This window comes from Haemorhous mexicanus, chromosome 1 (assembly GCF_027477595.1).
Source record: "Haemorhous mexicanus isolate bHaeMex1 chromosome 1, bHaeMex1.pri, whole genome shotgun sequence".
In the NCBI taxonomy this organism is placed as follows: Eukaryota; Metazoa; Chordata; class Aves; order Passeriformes; family Fringillidae; genus Haemorhous; species Haemorhous mexicanus.
In genome coordinates this window covers 59,436,790-59,459,496 of record NC_082341.1, presented here as the reverse complement: position 1 = coordinate 59,459,496, position 22,707 = coordinate 59,436,790, and positions in this window count along the sequence as shown.

Sequence of the window (22,707 nt, the reverse complement as noted above, 5' to 3'; positions counted from 1 at the left end):
TTTCTTGCTGTACCATGGCTTCCAGCTCCTTTTGTTTGTTGCCCATGCTGCAGGCATCAGTGTGCACACACCTTAACTGGGCTGCTGGTTTCACCCTTGGCTCTGGCTCCAGCAACCCTTGGGCTTGTTTCTTGAGAACACAGTTGCATCCCCTTCCACCTTCTAACCTAGTTTAAAGCTCTGTCAGTGAGTCCCACCAATTCATGGGCTAGAATAATTTTGTCCTTGATAGATAGATGGAGCCCATCTGGCTCCAGCAGGCCAGGTGCTGTAAAAGCTGTTCCATGATCAAAGGACTCAAATGTTCAGAACCAACATACAGGTATTTCCATTTGAAATTACAAATGTGAATGGCACATCCATCCATACTCTACTTGAGATAAATGGACTATGCAGGAGCACCTCAGTATGGGTCGTGACAATCTACCACTGACTAACTGGCTGAATAATTCAGTGCTGGTTTTTCTTCTAGTGAAGATAAAATTCCATTTTCATCATAATAATATACTGCTGTGAGTTTAAATTTCTCAAGGTCTTGTTTTCAAGAAAAATAATAGCTTACAGCTATTTAATCCATCTAGAGATTACCTGCCATACCTCAGCATGGGACTGGAATTCATAGGAGCAAGGTAATTAGAGATGTGAAAGGCCTATTAGATCACTGGGTTCATTCCTTGCAATTGCCTCAGAGAACAGGCATTGACTTCCAATATACTTTGGATTACATCCACAATTACCAAAAGACAAAGAAAAAAATTAACAGTAGATCACTTCCAGGAAAGTGGTAGAAAGTGAGTCTGCTCTGATCTTTTACAGAACGTGTATGTGCTCACCTAAAAAAAAATCAGTGCACATGATAGAAAATAAGAACTCAATGATTAAAGAATTGTAAGGACTTTTTTGTGTGACAGTATTTTCATTACTTATATTTTCCAAAGAAGGAAAAATAGAAATTTCTGATGGCACCAGAGCAATATCTAATATGTCTTATTAACCAACATGTTAACTCAAATTAAGACCAAAACTGAGAAACAGAGACAGGCTGCGAAGCTAGTTAATAGTATTTTAAAGAGATTTTAAATTTGGAACAGATGTGAATGATAGCTGCAGAACACATTTTAATAAAAATTAAATCTGCAAGGTGAAAATCCTGGGGGAAGAAAAAAAAAAGTTTAATTTAAAAAGACTTCAAAATTATTTTTAATCACTTATTTTAATGACTGAAATTAATAGAATGCAGTATCTTTGTAATGAGGACAAGAACAATCTAGAAGGAAGAAAGTTTCATGTTGATTGTAATTTTAAAAAATAAATACCTTTACTAAAATATGTCCAAAACCATTAATTTAGCAAGCAGTCTCAGAAAAGTCCATGAAAATAGTTTCTTAAGATCTTGAAACAGGTATGTTTTATATTTATTTATTTATTTATTTATTTATTTATTTATTTATTTATGTATATAAAGCAGAAGCAAATGATTGCTGTGTGAATATGTTTTAAACCAAAAAAAAAGATTGAGGAACATATGGGAACTTAATTATTCTAAAATCAGGAATCAGCATCACTAAAAAAATAAATAATCACAAACTTTATAGGAAAAGCAATTGTAGAGCAATTATGTTTAAGGATGATTTTAAAATCAAAACCACATTTGGTTTTTGACTACAAAAGCAAAGTAACATGTTCTTCAAAGATTTAATGACATAAAATAGAAGAAATAACATGAATAGGGAAAAGAATAGAGGCATAGAGATAATCAGTTATTTGCCCAGGAGTATGAAGTAAGTCCATGGATTTGCTAAGAAGAAAGCCTAAATTGCCTGCCAGCATGTGCAGTGCCATATTTAGTCCAGTTTTACTCTTCATAATCACATCCAGAATTGAGATTAGACTCATGATCTATGGAGATTAGCAGTGGTGGATTAGTGAGGAAGTAGAAATTTAATATTAAATGTTCTTATTCCTATAGCTGCACAGTTTTGGATATTGACAAAAGTAGGTCCTTAATTGAAAAATTATATATGTTAGCTATATCTGATGCACTGATAGAGATGTATTGTAAAACGTGTATTTTTGTGCATGATTCATTCAAGAAATCTGCTTCTAGATAACAAAAATATGCACAAGAATTCATTCACACATGAGATTAGTTTGGTTTTTTTCTTTTGCTATTGATGAACAAAGGCAAATGAAAGCTATGACTTTACACACACACACACACACACACACTTGCATATATTCCAGTTTTAGGATAATTTTAATATTAACAGTGAATATTTTAACATCAAAAATAAGATAAATTAGGCAATAAAGAGCTAGCCACAGAAAGAATAAAAGTATCAGCCTTGAATACCACTACCTGTAATAAAAGCTCAGCTATAAAATAATGGTCCTGTTGAGTCATTAGAATTTTGTTACTAAGAGATGATGATTTTACCATTTGATCCTTTTTCAGGAAAAAAAAAACCAGGAAAATGCATTCATAGAAAAAGATGTTGGTGTTTTCATTGTCTGCCTAACTGTTTTTGAAAAAGGATGGTTTCCTTAACTTGAATTAGGGTGTGCCAATACAAAACTCTTACTATCTTTAATCAGCACTTAAATTAGTGTTGCTACTTATGGCAGAAAGTGGTACTCAGCAGGCCTAAGGGTTCCTGTGTTAAAGTGTAATGGAAGAGATAGGAGGAGCTAGACTGTGTAGGGAGGAGCTAGACTGTGTAGGGAATCCAGCAAAGGTCTTGTAGATGGATGATGATGTTTGCCGGAATCACTATAATTGTTCCTCTGAGCAGATGAAGTGAAATTAACAGCAGCCATACTTTATGGACTACACACTTTAAAAAAATATATTTTTCACAGTATCAATATGCTGATAAAATGTTTTATTGACATGTTTTTAGAGCAGCAATTCACACTGAACCAGGTCCTGAGCAATCAAAAAAAAAAAAAATCACTTTACTTTTGAACAGGCAGAATTTCAAGTCTTTACCAAGTCAGGGCATATTGGAGGGAATGACTTAGTACCTAGCATACTCAAAATCTTTTACAATTATAACCTGAATAATTATGTTTGAAACATAACAGAGAAATGTTGTTTATTCCATGTGATATAGGGGTTGTGCATGTGAATGATTTTCACTGCAGGGAAAAAATGTATTTTTATGGTACCAGATTTGATCTGTGGTGCATTCTAAAATATAACAATCAAAATAGATATTAAAAATATTTTTTATTTAAAATATTTATTTGTTATCTTCAACTCTTTATATTTGTTTTTCTGGTTGCATTTGGTTAAAATATGATAAAATTACATATCTAATAAAACTAGACATTTGGAAAATTTATTCATATTTTTGTGTAGCAAGGAAAAAGAAATTCTCATTAAAAAAATAAGTTCTTCTTAACCAACCTTCCTGACGTAGTCTAGTCCTGAATACGTGAAGAAGATATGTTACATCCTAACCAGATTAATTCAAACCATTGAAAAGAGAATATTAAAAAAAAAAAAAAACTCCCAATTTTCTATATAGTTCTTTATTATAGATTCACTATCTTATTTATGATCAAGACTTAAAACATTAAAGTTATTTTCCATATAACCCCAAAATTAAGGGATTAACCTTTTTCCTTATTGTCTCAAAATCAAAGCTAACTTTTGTTAGGACACATACAAGCTTTCCAAAGCTTCATGCTGATGTCTCTTCCAGACCTTCCCCCAACACTACCACAGTGCCTTTCAGGCAAGAACAACAACATATCTTCAAATGTATTGTCATCTTTAATATTTTTGATCAATGACATGCAGCAAGATCAAGCATACCCTCAACAAGCTGAGTGGTGCAGTTGACACAATAGAAGGAAAGGATGCCATCCCGAGAGACCTGGACAAAAGATGCCATCCAGAGAGACCTGGACAAACTAGAGAAGTGGACCCATGAGAACCTTAAAGTCCAAGCACAAGTGTTACACCTGAGTCATGGCAATCCTAGACATTAGTACAGGCAGATGATACCAAGAAGGACTTGGGGGTTCTGATGGATGAAAAGCTGGACATATGACACCAGTGTGTGGTTACACCCCAGAAGGCCACCTGCATCCCAAAAATAATGTGGCCAGCAGGTCTAAGGAGATGATTCTCTTCATCTACTGTGCCCTCATGAGACCCCATCTGGAGGGCTGTGTCCTGCTCTGGGTTTCTCAAAATAGGAATGACATGGACTTGTTGGAGCAGGTTCAGCAGAGGGCCATGAAGATCACAAGGGCAGATAGTGACAGAACCAAGGTTCTATGGTTTTAAAACTAAAAAAGGAGAGGTTTATCTTGGATGTTAGGAAGAAGTTCTTTACTCAGGGTGGTGAGGCACTGGGACAGGTTGCCCTGAGAAGCTGTGGATTTCCTATCCCTGGAATTCTTCAAGTCCAGGTTGGATGGTAATTTGAGCAACTTGGTCAAGTGAGTGGCCACCCTGCCCATGGCAGGGAAGCTGGAACTAGGTGCTATTCAAGGTCCCTCCCCACACCAGCCTTTTTTTAATTCTATTATAAAGTAATTATTTGAAGTTTTCTTGTGAAGTGCTTGGCCTAAGAATGAAGGATAGTTCACTTGACCCAGAATACTGAAGAAGCAGCAGCCTGTCATTCACTACTGTACACCTGCAGTGTGGCAGCAGCTCTCTGGCCACAGAGAGCAAGGCACAACTTCCCCAGGCTGTGTCCTGGGAAAGGCTGTGAGAAGATCAGAGAAAAGAATGATAAACAATTCTTATCTTCGCTTGCTGCACCTGTTGTTGTGGACATATGGAATTTGTTTGTTTACCAAAGGGTGGTTTCTTAATTGGCCAATAGTGATAGTGTTTAGCTTGAAGGACCAATTGGGTCCACCTGTATCACAACTGTCTGTAAGAGTGATAGGGTTCTTAACAAGCATAGTATAATAAAGTGATTGATCAGCCTTCTGAGAATCTTGGAGTCAATGCTAATCATTGCCTGGCTGGAGGCCTGTGGCAACACTGCAGAATTCAGTTTATTGCTCTGAGAGGACTGAAGAATCATGATTAGGAGAGCAGTGAAATTTCATAACCTTCATATCAATAATCCAGGTGAGAAAAATAACAAATAACAAAAGAAAGAGCTATAATGAAGGTCATGAGGCAGGTACTTCACATGCAAAAAGATTTCAGATAGTAGAGTCCAGGGTCTTACAGAAATGGATGCTTGTTCATGTAGCTTAGAAAGCAGAAATACAGTTGTATGATGCATGTGGAATGTTTCAGCAAAGGCGTAGCAGGGCATCTCACACCCTCCCCACAAGAGTTTATCTGTTGTTTGTTAACCTGAGTTAGATAACTAAAACAGGACAACCTGTCTTGTAGTGCGTTATTTTGGCACCATGGGGTTAACACTTGTTTGGCATCTCTCAATTGCCAGTAAAAATTTTACCATTCAAGTGAGATCTGGTAAGAAAAGATGGATTTTTGACTAACTGACATCCATTCACTTTACAGCTAAAAAAGCCATAATCGAACTTCTCCAAAGCAGAAATCTAGACATTTTACTGGGAAAATGTGGAGCTTCTCCCATGAGTAGGTGTTGTAGATGGGTAAAACCTTAAAAAATAAGGGCCTTGTTACCCTTGCCAAAATCATGGCTCAGGCCTCTTACTTCAGCTAAGTAGAAAAGGACTGCGCAAAGTGACTCAGCTGAATTAGAGGTAGAAAAAAAGTTATATAACCATTATGTGTTCATGTTGTAGTTTATGCATGTTAGCTGAATTACATTTTTTGTGCTTAACTAGAATACAACTGATTTAAGCCTAACTGTTTAAAAAGGCCTAGTTTTTGCAATAAAGAAGCTCTCTTTTGCACCTGCTGGGGAGTTTGCGTCGCTCTGCTTCATAGCAAGTAGGGACTCCTGTTTTGTGGTTACTCCCCCGAAGGATAGACGAAGGAATCTGTGTACATTGTCCTTTCGGTGGTAAGTTACATTTGATTCCAAATCAATACTATTTCTTTTGCTAGCTTTAATATAGGTAACTTGATATAGTGCACTGTTTTATGTTATGCTATAATCTAGTAGTAGTTCTTCACTTCCATACTGTGCTGTAAGTAATTAAGATCTTTCATCTGTTATCTCTTGTCTGTTTAATGAATAATTTATTTTTATAAAAAGATATTATTTACCATCATTAGAACTTCTGATTCCTTAAATTTAAACTGTTGTCAAAATTTGAGGCTAAGGCAGAGCTTGTCCAAATCTTCCACTTGTCCCATGATAAAAGGTACGAGAAATATTTTCGGCATGTCTTACTGTCTGGTGTGCACATTAGTGTAACTCCCACTGAGATGTAGAAACCACAGGAAATTCAATATAATCTTCAAGAAATATGATGACATTTGAAAGACAGGGTGAGAGATAAGGATGTTATTCAGTAAATTTATTATTTTATGCCTCACCAAGATGACCCTGATCTTGAGTGGTAATTTATCTAATCCACTGTAACACAATTTTACAGGCCTCTTTTTTTCCCCTCTGAAGGGATTGCTGGAGACGACTAGACTAACAATATTTATTTTTGTTTATTTCAACGTTATTTATCTTTCATTAGAAGCTTATTTCTGTCATTAGAAGCATACCTGTAATTCAGATTTGAATACAGTTTCTTGTCTCCTCACTCATCTCTTTCTGAAACAATGTATTTATGTTCATTTTTCTATAGTCTTATTATGCTTCTGCTTATTTCTTGAGAAGCTCTCAAAAAATTCTCTATTCTGTAGTGAACAGGCAATCCCTTTTGTCGCCGCCTTCAGATTTCTAGGATGCATAAATTATATGACTTTGGATTTCAGCTTGTCTTTGGAAATACTAACTTCTGCCAGGCTTGTCCTACTGCTATTATTAATGTTCTCAATTGACTTTTTGGGAAAACATGCACTGCTTTATCCCATCACTGATGGTGAGAGAGTGAGAAGCCAGCCCTCCATGCCATAGTGAATCATGGAGTACATGCTGAATTCAGAGATTTGGGGGAAGATGGCTATAATCCTTCTAGTCACTTGAAAATCCATTTTAGTATATGGGAAAGCGACAGAGAAATTGTTGCTAAAAATAGATAGGTTTATCTTCCTGTATTTCTCAAGAAACCAAGGGAAATCTGATTCTCAATAAGGTCATCTAATGAAGAAGTACCAGTTCCATCATGATTTCTTTATGTCTGAGCAAGAAATGAAAGGATTTAAACACGTTAAATTTTGCCACAATGAAGGGTAGGAATGAGATACCTAAAGATGATAGTCCTTCCCAGTGAAAATTAAATATGCCAAACAACAGGAGACTAAAGAAGCATTCTCCAGTATATTCCATGGGTGGCTTTAACACTGTATTTGAAAAATATTATTTTCATTTGATAAAAGAAATATTTTGTTTCAGGATTTGAAAGTGGACTCAGGGAAGATGGTAGTCTTGCCAATATCTTGGTAATTAGTTTTCTCTTCTGAGAACTTCACTTCTTTCAAAGGGTTTTAACTTCCTGGTTAGGTGCTAAATGTTTAATTAAGCAAAAGATAAGGACAACAGCCACTGTCATCTGGAGTAGTGTAACAGTTTTCCAGAGCATACACACAGATGACTATCATCAGGCTGCTGTTTATTCTTTCTCTGAAAGTATTCAGTCCCTCTCGGGAATCACACGATGGACCATGGAGAATGTCACAATAGAAGCATATCTTGCTCCTTTTTGTAAAACTGAGAATGAAAAAAATGCAAATGCTGAGAAGGGACTGGACTAAAGGGAAAGAAGGAATGAACAGCAGCTGTAGATGAAGCTATATCTAAGACAAAGCTTATGTTGACAAAGCTATAGACAAGAAGAAGGCTGTTGATTTGCCTTAAACAAATATGGAGTTTCTGGATTCATTTCTCAAATATGTGTAAGAAGCAATGAGGACTGTTGAGATAATAGGGTGGTTCTGTTGACACAACTTTTACTCAGAGGTTTTTGCTAGAATAGTAATGAAGAAAAATGTATAGGAAGAATGATAACTCACTTTCCTCAGCAGAAATAAAAGATTTCTCAGGTAAAATGACTGATCATGCTCATCCCAAAAGTCTATCAAAATAAATTCTTACATTGCAAACAGTCAGCATTTAAAAACATACCGAATTTCATTATGCCATGCTAGATGTGGATTTATACTTTGTTTAGAGGAAAAAATGGAATTGAACTTTAAAAGGATTAATGCAGAGAATTACCTAAAATTATGCATTATATAAAAGCAAAATATTTCTGAGGAAACAAACTTGGCTAAAACGTATAAATAAAAAAAACAATAAATCTCATGTTCACAGAACATAAAATAAGAGAATCACAGAATCAGAGAATAAGCAGAGTTGGAAGGGACCCACAGGGTTCTTCAAGTCCAACTTCCTTCACAGCACCATTCCCAAGAATCACATCATGGGCCACAAGTATTGTCCAAATGCTTCTTTAACTCTTATCAGGTTTGGTGTTGGGACCACTAACAAGGGGAGTTGTTCCAGTGCCCAACCACCCTCTGAGTGGAGAACCTTTTTCTAATATCTAAACTAAACCTCCCCTTACACAACTTCAGGCTATTCCCTCAGGTCCTCATGCCCTCAGATCCTGCACTGGGAACCAGAGAGAAGAGGTCAGTGCCTGCTCTTGCATTTCCCCTTGTGAGGAGGTTGTAAACACTGAGGTTTCTCCTCAGTATCCTCTTTTTCAGGCTGCACACAACAAGTGACCTTGGCCACTCCTCCTATGACTTCCCCTCAAGGCCCTTCACCATCTTCACTGCCGTCCTTTGGACAGTCTCTAATACCTTTATATCTTTCTCATACTGCAGTCACCAAAGCTGCACACAGGACTCGAGATGAAGCTGCCCCAGCCCAGAGCAGAGTGGGACAATCCCCTCCCTTGCCCAGCTGGCAATGCTGGGTCCTGATGCACCACAGGATGCAGCTGGTCCTCCTGGCTGCCAGGGCACTGTGACTCACATTCCACTTCCTGTCAACCAGGACCACCAGGTCGTGTTCCACAGCCCTTCTTTCCAGCATCCCATTGCCCAATCTGTCTGTACATCCCAGGTGCAGAATCCAGCACTTTTCTTTGTTAAAATTCATATTGCTGGTGATTGCCTGGCCCTTTATTTCATCAAGGTCTCTCTGCAGAGTCTCCCTGCCTTCAGTCTTTCTTCCCAATTTAGTATCATCTGCAAACTTAGTATCCCTTCAAGTCCTGCATCCAAGATATTAATGAAGATGCTGAAGAACACAGGGCCAAGGATGGAGCCCTGTGGAACCCCACTAGTGGCAGGACACCAGTCTGATGTCCCCCCATTCACTATAACCCTGTTCAAGCTGTGAGCCAGTTGTTCCCCCATGCTATGAGATGTTTAACCAGCTGTAGGCTGGACACTTTGTCCTGGAGGATACCGTGAGAGACAGTATGGAAAGATTTACTGAAATGCAAAAAGATTTTATCAGTTGGCTTCCCTTGATCTGTTAGGTGGGTTACCTCGTCATAAAAGGAAGTCAGGCTTGGCAAGCAGGACTTCCCTCTCAGGAAGCCATGCTGGCTGTGAACAATGAACACATTATCTTTCAGGTGTTTTTCAGCCCCTCCCAGGACAATCTTCTCCATAATTTCACCAGTCAGTGAAGTGAGACTGAAAGGTGTGTGGTTGCCAAGGTCTTGCCTGGGACAAGGTTAGCCAGCTTCCAGTCAACTGGGGCCTCTCCAGATATTGCAGAACATTCCAAAATCATTGAGAGAGGTTTTGCAATGACACCAGCTAGATCTTGAAGAACTCTCAGATGAATCCTATCAGGCTGTATAGATTTATAGGGATCCAGCTGGAGGAGTAGATCACACACAACTTCAGGGTCAGCTTGAAGTTTCTAATTCACATAGCCATGGCCCTCCAGCTCAGGGTGCTGGGGCCCCATTATTCCATCAGAGATGTTGAAGACAGAGGCAAAAAAAGCATTAAACACCTCTGCCTTGTCCATGACCCTGTTTGTGAGGTGACCATCCTCATCCTGTTATAGGCTGATATTTTCTACACTGCCTTTTGCCATAAATGCATTTGAAAAAACTCTTTTTATTGCACCTCACATTTCTGGCCAGCTTCAACTCTGGTTGAGCTTCAGCTGCATGCCTTTCCTCCCCACGGTTGTGAACAAGCATCTCTGCGTGCCATCCATGTCACATCACCTTCCTTCTTTGCATTAGCTCCAAAAAACAATCCCTGATTAACAAAGCCAGTCTTCTCCCTCATCTGCTTGATTTCCAACATTTTGAAATTGCCTGTTCCTATGCCCTGAGGAGGTGGTGCTTAAAAAATGACCAGCACTTATGGATCCCAGAACTGTCAAAATGACCAGCACTTTTAGATCCCAGAACTGTCAAAAACATTTTCCTGCTCACCCTGAGCAGCTGGAAGTCTGCTTTCCTCATGCCCAGAGTTGAAACTCTGCTGGCACTTTTCCTCTGGACTACAGCTTTTAAACTTGATTGTTTCATGGTTGCTGTGGCCAAGACAGCTACCAATCTCCACTCACGAGCCCTTCTTTGTTAATAGGCAGCAAATCAGGGAAAACATCTTTCCTAGTAGACTCCCTTAGTACCTGTAATGTGAAGTTATCATCCAAGTGTTTTAGGAATCTTCTGGACCTGTTTGTGAAGCTGTGTGGTATTCTCAGTTAACATATGGCAAGTTAAAGTCACCCATAAGGACCAGAGCAGTTGACTTGGAAGTGTCACCTCATTCCTCAAATTAAAATTGATCAGCATTTTTTTCCTGACTAGGTGGTCTCTGGTAGACTCGCATGATGACACTGCACTATTTGTTTGTCCCTTGATTCTTATCCAGAGGCTCTCAACTGTGCCACTGCCAACTGTAAGCTCCATAACATTCCAAAATTTCAGTCCCTCCATTACATACAACATACACACCCCATCTCACCTACCCTGTCTATCCCTCCTGGAGAGCATGTAGCCATCCAACATGGCACTCCAGTCATAGGACACATCCCACCAGGTTTTGCATTGATGTCAAATCTCTGGGACTAGATGAAAGCCTTGAGTTTGTGTTGTTTGTTGCTTATGTTGCATGCATTGGTATAGAAACATTTCAGGTGTGGTTTGTTGTATCTGACACCTCATGAAGCAGATTGAGGGATTCCACTTCCACTCACTTGCTTATGTTTTGGCACACCATCCCTTTACATAATAATAATATATATCATTATCAATCAAAGAGTAAATAGGAATATAGGATAACAAAAATGCTAGAGGTTGTGAGTCATGACTTAATTTCAGGTGAAATACAACCACATTTGTTTGGAAAATGGTGATGCTTGCACTTTTCTGTTCCCAAAAGGAGTACTAAATAAGACAAAGGAATGCATAATAAGAAGCATAACTCACTATGTCTACATCCACCTTAAAAAAGAAAGACTAAAAATCCTCTAACATGTCTAGTGGCTTTAAAAAGCAGTAAATTTCAAACTCTAAGTCACAACACCTTAAGAAAAGAGTAATAATATGTCTGAAATAATTGCAGGAGATGGATTCAGTAAGATGAAATTTTGCAATCCACTTTTACTTACTGCCAGTTTGGGTCCTAGAGTGAAACAAGGAAAGGGAGAGGTGAAAGTAACTGACAGAATGGAAGAAAATGTTTGGTTTAGGTGTCCTTACTCTCTGCTCTAAAAACAGGAAAGTGTCTTACTGACTTCCATGTGAACAAGACATTATCAAGTGACATTCCTACCTAACTCCATGTTTGGCTTGCTCTTTGTACCCAGAAGCCTGGCATGGAGTAATCGCTCCTCACTTCATCAGTAATTTCCACATTTTGCTTCCTTTTATAGCTGCTGCTATTTTGACTTAAATGTTTTTGATTAAACAGTTTCTTCACCAGTAAGTATTATAGCAATTAACTAGAAATTTTTGTGATATTATGCAAGTGAATAATATTAACTTATGGGAGAAATACTTGCAGAACAAACCTTTATCCTATATTGTTTTCCTATGAAATTATTTTAAATATGCAGTTCATCTGTGCTGCTCTTACTCATTGTTCATTAACCTGTTAAATCTACCAATTTCTTTAAGTGAAGTTGATCACATATTAAGATGCTACTCATTAAAGTTCTTGATAATACATTTTCAAGTTATTCACTAACACTTTCAATGGAAATACTATGTTGTAGAAAATGCCATTAAAATATACAAACAATAAAAATTCAACCCTCTCTAAAACTAAAAACATGAGAAAAAAATCATATTACAGATTTTCCAGTATGCTTTCACTGAAATAAACATGTAGAAAATCTCACTAGCATTGTTCCCAAATTTTAAGTAATCCTTCAGAATAAACTAGAAATACAGTTGAAAAGATAAACCAATTTTTCATTGACCTTTAAATGACCCATCTTTATTGAAATTTTCATTTAGATCAGTTAAGCAGACAATTTTTCAGATATTTAAAACCTTTCAAAAATTGAAATGTGAAGTGTTTCAGCTCTTAAAGGCGTCTTTCTGAAGCTCTAGCAGTTCAATAGTCTACCTAATTGAAAGGCTGTGCATACTCAGACATTCTGGTTATCCATTCCTCAGCTCAAGTTATTTCATCCTCCAACTCTCAAAACAGGCAAGTATTCACTGGATAACAATTTACATATCCCATTTTTTATGAACTTTTTTGGCTTCTGAATCACTTCCATCCATAAGCAGTCACATCTGCTCCCTCAAGAGATGTGCTAACTTTATCCCTTCTTTTCCTCCACCTGGGAAAAGGATCAAATGAGCTTGCTTTAGTCTGTCTAGTTCCAAATCTGTAGGGAAACTGAGCAAAGGACTGAAAATAGCTGATTAGAATAAAGGAAAGGAGAAGGGATAAGAAAGGGTTTCCTTTGAAAACTTTATGGAAGCTACTGAAAAGAAGCAAGGGAAGACCTAAGGGTTTTTTTTCATGGCAAGCTCTGACTGCCAGCTCTCCCCCAGAAAGTGAGGATCAACTCCAGAGCTGACATTTGGGAAAATTAGAATTTTCTCTAATAACTGGAAGAATCTGTTCTTGCTAGGGAGACCTCCAGGAACAGGTAATCTGGAGAATAACCTTAACTACTTTTAGGAGCACCTTTTTCTTAAATTTGTGAAGAAAAAGACTTAGTTTTATTTATTTTCCTTTGTAGTCTTATCAAAAAAAAAAAATAGATTTTCAAACAGAACAGATGCTGCTCTATTTCACAGGAATTATTTGTGTTGGTTGTAGATAATTACATAATCTGTACATTTTAATTATAGCGAGAAACAGATCACATATAACTGTGGTCAATTGCTGAGACAAAGCTAAACAGCAATAATATATTTGTTCATATTTTTAGGAAAAACAGTCTCCTTTTAGACAATTTAAAGTTTTTCTCTCAGTTTGGTGTGACAGTTGCAAAAAAATAGATGAAAAAATAAAATATTGCATTATGACAATGTTTACCCAAATAAAGAACATTTAAAAAAGGGATTAGGTATTATTTCTGCAGAAAAGGATTATGTGTTATTGTGCATCATCAGAAGCTAAGCAGGAATAAAAACATAATACAATATTGCACAAAACATTATCATAGTTATAGACATCTTAAGAGATAGATGGGAAAATATTTGTGCAGAAGGAATGTCAGCAGAAGGATATCAGCAGGAATCCAGCTTGGATTCCAAGTTTGGACAGTACACTTTAAAAAAATATTGAGTTCAGAAGAAAGTAGCAAAAATTGTTGGCTTAAGAAAATTTTATATAAAGAAAGATGCATAAAATTGTGGCTGGTAATTTGAAGGAAGTGGAAATTGGCAATGGAAGTGATAACATGCTGCAGCAAGAACAAAGAAACAATCTGTTTTTAATATCTGGTGTGTAAGCAAAAAATAATTTCTTCATTTATGGCAAAATAGATTAAGAAGATGTATAAGAACAAAGTGTCTTCATTGGCATTATCTATAAACAAATTGGACTCTATAAACACGTTATTTTTGCCAAAGAACTTAAAGTCACCAGCCAAAGTAGCATAGTATATACATTCAAACAAAAAAGCCCCTCAATGTATAATCAGAATTCATTTGAATGAGTGAGCTGAATTGCTGCCTTACCAACAGCCATGTAAACCAGAAGGAATTGTGGTTCTTTGTGGAATTAGAGAGGCAATGTAAGTCAGAATAAGATCAGGACCACTCTTATCTTGTCAATGCATATTGCAGTGCTATCTTCAAATTCTGTAACAATATCATAATTCCAATATGAAAAGTCATCAAACATCAGTTATTGGTCTCCCCTCAGGTGTTATGTATACCTCAAACAACTCTCCTATACCTCTGTCCCTTTGGGAGAAATGTTATAATTCTCCAGCACCAGTTTAGAGAGTTAGTCTCAGTCCTTAGTCAATCAGTCACATGATTCCAAATTCCCTATGAGTACAGGCTCCTAAAAGACAAATTTATCCCTGTTTATGATTTTTCTCAATTTTTATTGAAGCCTAGCATAAATAACCTGGACATTACCAAAGATCTGTGGACCTTATTTTGAAAACCCCAGTTTTGAATCAAAGACCATAATAAATGACCACTTCTAGTCTCAACTAAAACTAGCAAACAAGCAAGGATTATTATTTAAACTTCTAGAATATTCCTTTACTCCTGCTTTCTATTTGTAGTTTTTTAATTATTTTTCCCCTTACTGTTAGTAAGGAGAAGATAACTAAAGAACTTATTTAATCTAAATCTCATCTCATAGTTTATTTGATATTAAATTTTGATAAACATCAGAAAACAAAAAAGTAACAAATGTTACCACTTGAATACTTTTAGTAATTTATATTAAATTAAATACATTATACTAAGCTTCAGACCTCAGGTAAGCTGTGTAATTTAAAGTGTCATATTTGCTCTGATTAGTTTTTATAAAGTAATAATAGTGTTGCTGAAATAAGGCCAGGATTTTCTAACACTATTTTTAACATTAGAAAGTTGGCATGTCTCTATTACAGTGCTGGGTGTGCATGGGATCCCTCTCCCAAACACACAGCCACTCTTCCAAAACTTTTCATTATTAATATATTTTAGCAAACAAAAAAAAAATTATGTTCATTTGCTATAAATTACATAGTTCTCTCCATCAATTAGTATTCTACTTTCTATTGGTTACTTATTTCATTGTTTCAGTAATTTTCCCAAACTGCATTCCCACAGCAGGAGCTTATGGCAAGCATTTAATTCTGACTACTGTGGCATATGACAGGGTGGAAAATTACACTGCTTATGATTAAACAATTAATTAGAAAAGGTAATTAAAATAATTAATTAGGAAAGATATCAGGAAAGTCATATAATTTCCAACAATAGCATCTTACAGAATGCAGAATTTTGGATTTCTTTACACATATTCATCTCCATTTTATTGCAACTTATAAACTCAGAGTGCTATTTTGGCTTATAAATGGGAAAAAACAAGTTAACAAATGTCTGTCTTTATCCTTAAGTTCAAAGCTGATCTGGGCCAAGGGTCCTTCTATATCAGCTGTTCTCAGTCTCACTGCAATGGTTGAATTGTCTGAAACTTGGCCATAGGTCATAGCCAAGGTAAAAGAGCAGCAGAGGGGAATCTGTGACACACTTAACTCCACTGTTCATATTTTGCAGGATTACACAAACTGCTAGGGAAATGAGGAGCTGTTTGATCTGGAGAAGAGTGGGGAGCAAGCATACATCCGCTCCTAATAGCTCTGAAAGACAGCCATGGAGTCTGGAAGTAGGGTCCAACAGCTGAGGTCGTTCACATCTTCAATAAGCAGCAGTTTGCTTCAGGGCTCGGCGGTCAGAGTCCTCAGATCATACAGACACTGTCAGCAAGCACTCACTCCATCGAGCTGCTCTTAACAGTTGACTTCATAATGCATCCAAATACTAAGGCTGGTTTAGATAGAATTTATCTACATCAACGTCAACTAAACTGTAGGCAACCTTTAAACACTGTCAAGTCCTTACACAATGTGCCTTAGAATATTAATTTTAATACACCTAAAGCAGATTGCATGGGTAAAAGAAACATGTATGATGGGTAAGAAGCATTGATTACAAATCAGAAAAACTGAAAGGAACAAGACACCTATCTGTAAAAGTTGTTAACTAGTTCTTTTTTCCTTGAAATCTCCTACTTGGAAGTTTTTGTATAATATTTTTGTTTTACTGATGAGTGGGAGAAATCAGCAGCAAGCCTGTTTATTAAATGACTTGCACTGCATCTTGGACTCCACTCCTAAAACATACCACAAAGTATTTTGTGGAGATGAAAATCATAAAGAGTGGGGCATTCACATTCTCTGAAAAAATTCCTTTGCCCAGGGTTTTTCTCATGGGAAGCCGAGAGGTCTCAGAGAAAAGGAAAACAATTCTTATCTCATTTGCTTCTCCTGCGTTTTGCTCATGTGGAATGTGTTTGGAGATTGCTTACCCAAAGGTGATTGCCTGATTTGATTCTGCTGTGAGTTGTTTTGACTCATTGGCCAATTAGTGCCAAGCTGTGTCAGGACTCTGGAAAGAGTCACGAGTTTTCATTGCTATCTTTTTAGCATTGAGTAAGTATCTCTTCTGTATTCTTTAATATAATATAGTATAATAAAGTAATAAATCAGCCTTCTGAGAACATGGAGTCAGATGCATCATTCGTGCCTTCGTCTGGGCATCCCTGCAAATACAATGAAAGAGAAAAATGTAACAAACCTGGCTTTAATTTCTACTTTTGCCACAGATTTCCCGTGATACATTTGTTGATCCATTTAATTCCTCTTCCATTGCTTCCAGTCTGTGAAATCTGTTTTCCCAGAGATGTTTTGCTGAGCAAAGCTACTTTCTGCTATGTATGGCTAATATCAATCACAGTAACATCCAATCTAGAAGAAATTTCCTCTTTATTTATCTCCTCCCCCTGGATTTTTGGAGACATTTTGGAGATCGCATTGATCTTCATAAATGAGGTATTATGGGAAGATACGCTTTCCCACATATAAGATCTATTCTTTCAATATACACTTGCCAAATGCTTGATGGTCCAGAACTACATGTTGCCTTCCTAGCAGTACATAACAATGAATGCTTCAATCATCTTCATCAAATGTAGCATGGGGTAAGGAAGCTTAGGGTCCATTAATGACTCCATTAATGAAAAAGAAGCCTTACAGCCAGGAAGACCATTTGCTTGTGTAGAAACGAGTCTGGGACACTGTCAAGGACTGAGTAAAGTTAAAATTTGACAGTAACTTAATATGAAAATCCAGAGTCAAAATGCAACTTAGGCATTCCTGTATGCTCCTTTTATAATCTAATAAATGTAACCCATATTTCTATTTTGGTTCAGAACAAAGTAACTTAGACTATGTGGGGCAGCAATATTTGAGTCTACAAACTTACATCAAATCAATAGAAGTATCTCCATTTTCAGTTTTCAAATACTTGCACTTCATTCCTACAACCATGCAAGTAAACATGAACTCAAATGATATTTTTTTGTCCCTGAAGTCAACCCTTTCAAGAATAGCTTTGCTGAAAGTAAAGGTGTTTTTTTTCCTGAAGAAAAATTTCACATAAACATTTATTTTTGATGAATATTTTTGAAAATAATTAGTATTATATATTTTAACACATATTAGAAAATGTCAATTTTCATTAAATGTTTAAAATTTTGGGGGTAAAATGATAGAATTCCATTATAAGGGCAAAAATTAAATTACTAAAATCTGAAATTTTTGATGGAAGTTTTTTCAATTCAGTCATACTCATAAGTGGACAAATGTCCATTATTGTTTTTGTGAAGAGCTTTATGTTTTTCTAAATGTTATCAAACATTGCTTTAAAAATGACTGGGAAAGAAGTGTTGATAATATTGATTCCAAGATTAAATGTGCCTTTTAACTCATAGTATTTTAACCAGTATAAGGACAAATAGCCTTTCCTTCTGTGTCTTTGTACATTTGACTCTTCTCATTATATATAGTTATATTTTTAATTTTAGTTAGTCTTTTCAATCAATTTTTTATTCTTTCTGATTAGCAATCAATGCATTTAATATCTGTCATGTCTGTAACTGTTCTTGAAATCACCTCTCCTAGCGTAACAATAGCTATAAAATTCTGAAAAATAGCCTTCAGTCCATGATTCAAACTCTTCACAAAAATATAGAACATAGTTGGGTTCAGGACATTAAAGGAACCTGCCCATCTGATAAGAAGTGCTCTTCTAGAGAAAGAGTAAGAGCAAACTGTTACTTTTTTTGTTGCAATTACACATAGATTCTACTTCCCTAGTTCGCTTATGGCATGCATTTTCAAACAAAATGGGTGAGTAGGTCATTGAAGAATTCAATTTTCAAAACTGAAACACTATTACAACTTGATGTTGCACTATCATATAACTTAATATCATCTGCCCTTACACAATCATGCCCTGACAGCATCTCTCCTTCACTGCTACTTTCTAACTCAAAATTATTATTTTCTGCCTCCTGGATCCTCAGTGTCCACAGGGCACTACCACAGCAAAACTGACTGCTGAAGGAGGACGTAGGAGCCTTCTGTATACTTGAGGACTGTCATCAACGATTTCATCAAAAAGTATGCACTACAGTGGGGCAGCTTGATACATGCTTACCTTCTGGACAAGGAATCTGAACTTTGCAATTAGTTCACTGTGTATCCCCATTGCTTACTAAGGCACACTCCGCATCGCAGCAGCTGTAGACATCACATGGCATACGGTACCTCTCAGCCATTGCTAGGCAAAACTGGTGAAGTGTTTGGCCTAGGAATGTCTAGATCTGGTGTATCAGAATGTATCAGAATATCTTACTAAAGTTGCAGTATGGCATATCTACATATCTTTGAATCATAAATTTAGTCAATCAGCAAAAAAAAAGCATATGGAATGATTTGACCTGATTTGCTCTTTAAAATCTTACATATGTTTCAACATCTTTTTTGTAAATTTTAAGTAGTTTATTTAAGGTTTCCCTCCGATATCTTTTATCAGTGACTCTGCCTGAGTTATTGTTCCCTGTTTTCTTCACTTTTAAAAATTGAATACAGTATTTGCTTTTGCCATTTATCTGTCACATTAATCGTCTGTTAGCCCACAAATGTATTTACAAAGGTTTCCAAATTACATTGACTTGTTTAAGTATCCTTCAGACATTTACTCTGAGAAGTATTAGAGGTCTATATCCTTTTGAACTTTTAAAGTTCAAAACTCTCCTAGTTTGAACAACAGGTGTCAAGGAATGCACGAACCTCACTGGGAACTGAATATATGACATCCTTCCCTCCCAGTTATTATAACTTTGAAATTAAGAGGCTTTCAGGCAAAGATATAGGAAAAGGAATAGCAGTTCTTTACTAGTATATATATATATATATATATATATATATATATATATATGAACAAGGGAAAAAAACCCAATAACAACAGCAGCAACAACAAACAGGAAAAAAAACAAGATGCAGTAAGAGCCTTCTCTCTGCTGTCAGGCGCTTTCCCCTTTGGTGTAGTTATGGCCAGGGCTGGCAGGGGCACTGGTGGCTCCCAGCCAGGCTGGGAGGGTGCGATGATCCCCCCGTGGCTGCAGAGGATGGTGTGGTGTGAGCTCAGCTGCCTCTCCATGCGGTTAATGGCAGGTGAGGTGGTGGGAGAGATAGAAAGGGACTTCCTTCACAAACTGTCATGGCTTCACACTGGCCAAACGCCAGGTGCCTACAAGAATTGTTCATTTGTTCTTTTCTGCTACAGCTGGGCAGAGGAGAGGGAGGAAAAAAAGAATTAACCAAGGGTTCATGAGTTGAGATAAGGATTGGGAGAAAAACACTCTAAGGGCAAAACAGGTTTAAATTTAAAGGCATAAAGTAATTTTTTTATTAACAGAGTCAGAGGAGGATAATGAGATGTAAAGTAAGCCCTTAAAATGCCTCTTTTCACCCCAGCCCCTCCCTCTTTCTCACCGACAGTGCAGGGAGACAGGAGTTTAAGTCATTTTATCACTCGAGATATTTTTCTGTGTTCTCAGGGAGGGAAGCCTTTTTCTGCTATGCTGTGGGGTCTCTCCCACAGGAAAACAGTCTTCCCAAAACTGTTTTGGTGCGGGTCACTTGTCCACAGGGTGCAGTCCTTGAAAGATAGGCTGCTCTAGTTTGGAAGCAAGGGCCCTTTATCTCTGGAAGCAGGGGCCCGCCCTCTCTCTCCACCAGGTCTCCCACTAGACCACAGCTTTCTCTAGCATACACCTGCTCCAGGGTGAGCACTCTTCCCACAGGCTGCAAGGGGATCTCTGCATCCCCCATAGACTTCATGGATTACAGGGTGACAGTTTTTTTCACCATAGTCTTAACCAGGACTTGCAGAGAATCTCAGCTCCAATGCCTGAAGAACCTTCACCCCTCCTTTTTTCCACTGACCTCGGTGCTGCCACGTTGTTTTCCCTCACATGAGCTCACTTTTTCTTCTTCTGTGACTAGAAGAAAAACTGCTGCTTGTAGGTACCATTCTAAACAAGTTCCACTAATTCAAAGACTCCTGCAGGATCCTGCAGTGCTGAGAAGTTGATCTTGTCTAGGTTCCGCATTGGTGAATCACTCGTCACACTTCTGCTGCTAGCCAGGCTGCCCCGCCACCAGGGCTGCACTTCACCACCCCTAGAAAAACTGTGTCTGTGGTGCTTTGATTTTCTTCTTAAATATGTCATCACAGAGGCGTTACCAACTTCTCTGACTGGGCCCAGCAGTATGTCCATCTTCAGAGCCATCAGAGATTGGCTTTGTTGGACATGATGGAAGCTTCTAGCAGCTTCTCACAGAAGTTACCCCTGCAGCCCCCTCCACTACCAAAAACCAGGCTGTGCCAAATTAACATACAAACCCACAGGGGCAACCAATTGTGGTGCCCCTCTGGTTGGCAAAATGGCCTGTAGCAGGAACCTTGAAAACAGCAGGCTGGAACAGCCGAGGCAAGAAGACCCCGGGTGACAAACAAAGTGTAGCAGAGACTCTGGAACCCTGACAGAAGCCACTGGGTGTCCAGATGTTGGGTTAAAATGTAGCAAGAAGCCCTAAAGCAGTGATAGAGAACAGCAGGGCAGGGCAGGGCATCACTCCCCAAGGTGGCTTATTGGCAATGGCTGGTCCCTGGATGTGAGACTCGGTCTGGATTTCCCTCATCTGCCTCACGATCGTCATTGGGGACCACTGAAGAAAAGAACCTCGTCTGAAATTTCTGGACCTGTTGGAGAAAATCTCTTGCTGAGAACCCTAAGACCTGAGCACATCCCCTGACATTGCTAAGCCATTGTTTACAGGTGTGCTTGCTGTATGCTACACTGAACCCGATGAAATGGAGAAGGAGGCACCTTGCCCTTTGCAACAATAGTCCTGGAAGTTGTCCCACCTCTCGGCCTGGCTGGACTTCTCCTTAGTTTTGGGTGGTCCCCCACAGAAGACCCTCACCTATTTTACAACCTCCGTGACAGACAGACTGAGATGTAAGAAGCCTCTCCATCAAAGACTGAGACAAAAAATCCCTATGTGAAAAAGCCCCCCCCACTCTTTCCAAGGACTGGGATTGAAACCCCCAACCCGGGGTGGTGTGTGGGGGAGGCAAGCTAACCAAAGCAAGATGGATGCTGCAGGTGCGAGCAGTGGACCAAGAAAACAATAGTTTTCACCCACTGCTGAGAACATGGACTGTGTGTACTCTTCTCCAGATACCATGTTTTCTCCCGAAAATACAATAGACTACTTTTGATTCAGTTTCAAGATTTACCCCTTCCCCCATCAAAAAAGGATATAATAAGAGTTCGGATGAACTGCAACCCTGAGATCTCTCCGGATGTGACCTGGTGAACTACATTGGCTGGACATGGAAGGACTTTGTAGTTTCTACGTTTGGTAGCTATATACCTTCCTTTCTCTTCTTCCCTCTTTTCCTTAGTTTTCCCTTTTTCCCCAATTCCTCCCCTATGCATTTTGCTGTGGTTATTCAACAAAGGTGCATTAGTTTTGATTATCACTGCAGCCCCCTGTGCCGTGTTGGTTTTTGCACCCCGAGATCAGGTAATGAACCATCACGAAACCCGCTCGTAAGGACGGCTCGTGACACTGGGTCACGCTGTGCAGAGGGGGTGGCCCCAGAGGGAGTCAGCTGCTCCGGGGTCCCCAGTGCCCGTGTGGCATGCATTGGTTTTGGGCTCCTGAAACAGCAGAGAAGCAGAGAAGCAAGCCACTAAGCTCCAGGTCACAGTGCCAAAAGGAAAGATAAAAAAGGGCAAAAGCCACACGGCAACAGAAGCTCTTGTCAGAGGGATTGTGCCGTGTGGCTGCTGAGATGAAATTGCCGCACCAGAAGGAAGCAACCATGCCTCACCCCCAGCTCTCACAGGAAATCCTAGGTGGGCTCTCACCCATCACAATACACTCAGAGGCAGGGGCAGGGGCAGCAACACCCCCCCAGACTAAAAACAAAAACAAAACAAAAAATAGATATGGGATAAAAATAAGTCCCCAAGACAAAAACAAAGGAAAAAACAAACAAAAAGAATGGACCCTAGCTATCATCTGTATATCATTTTTTCTTATTGATTATTGGGCCTATGTATATGTTTTGTTT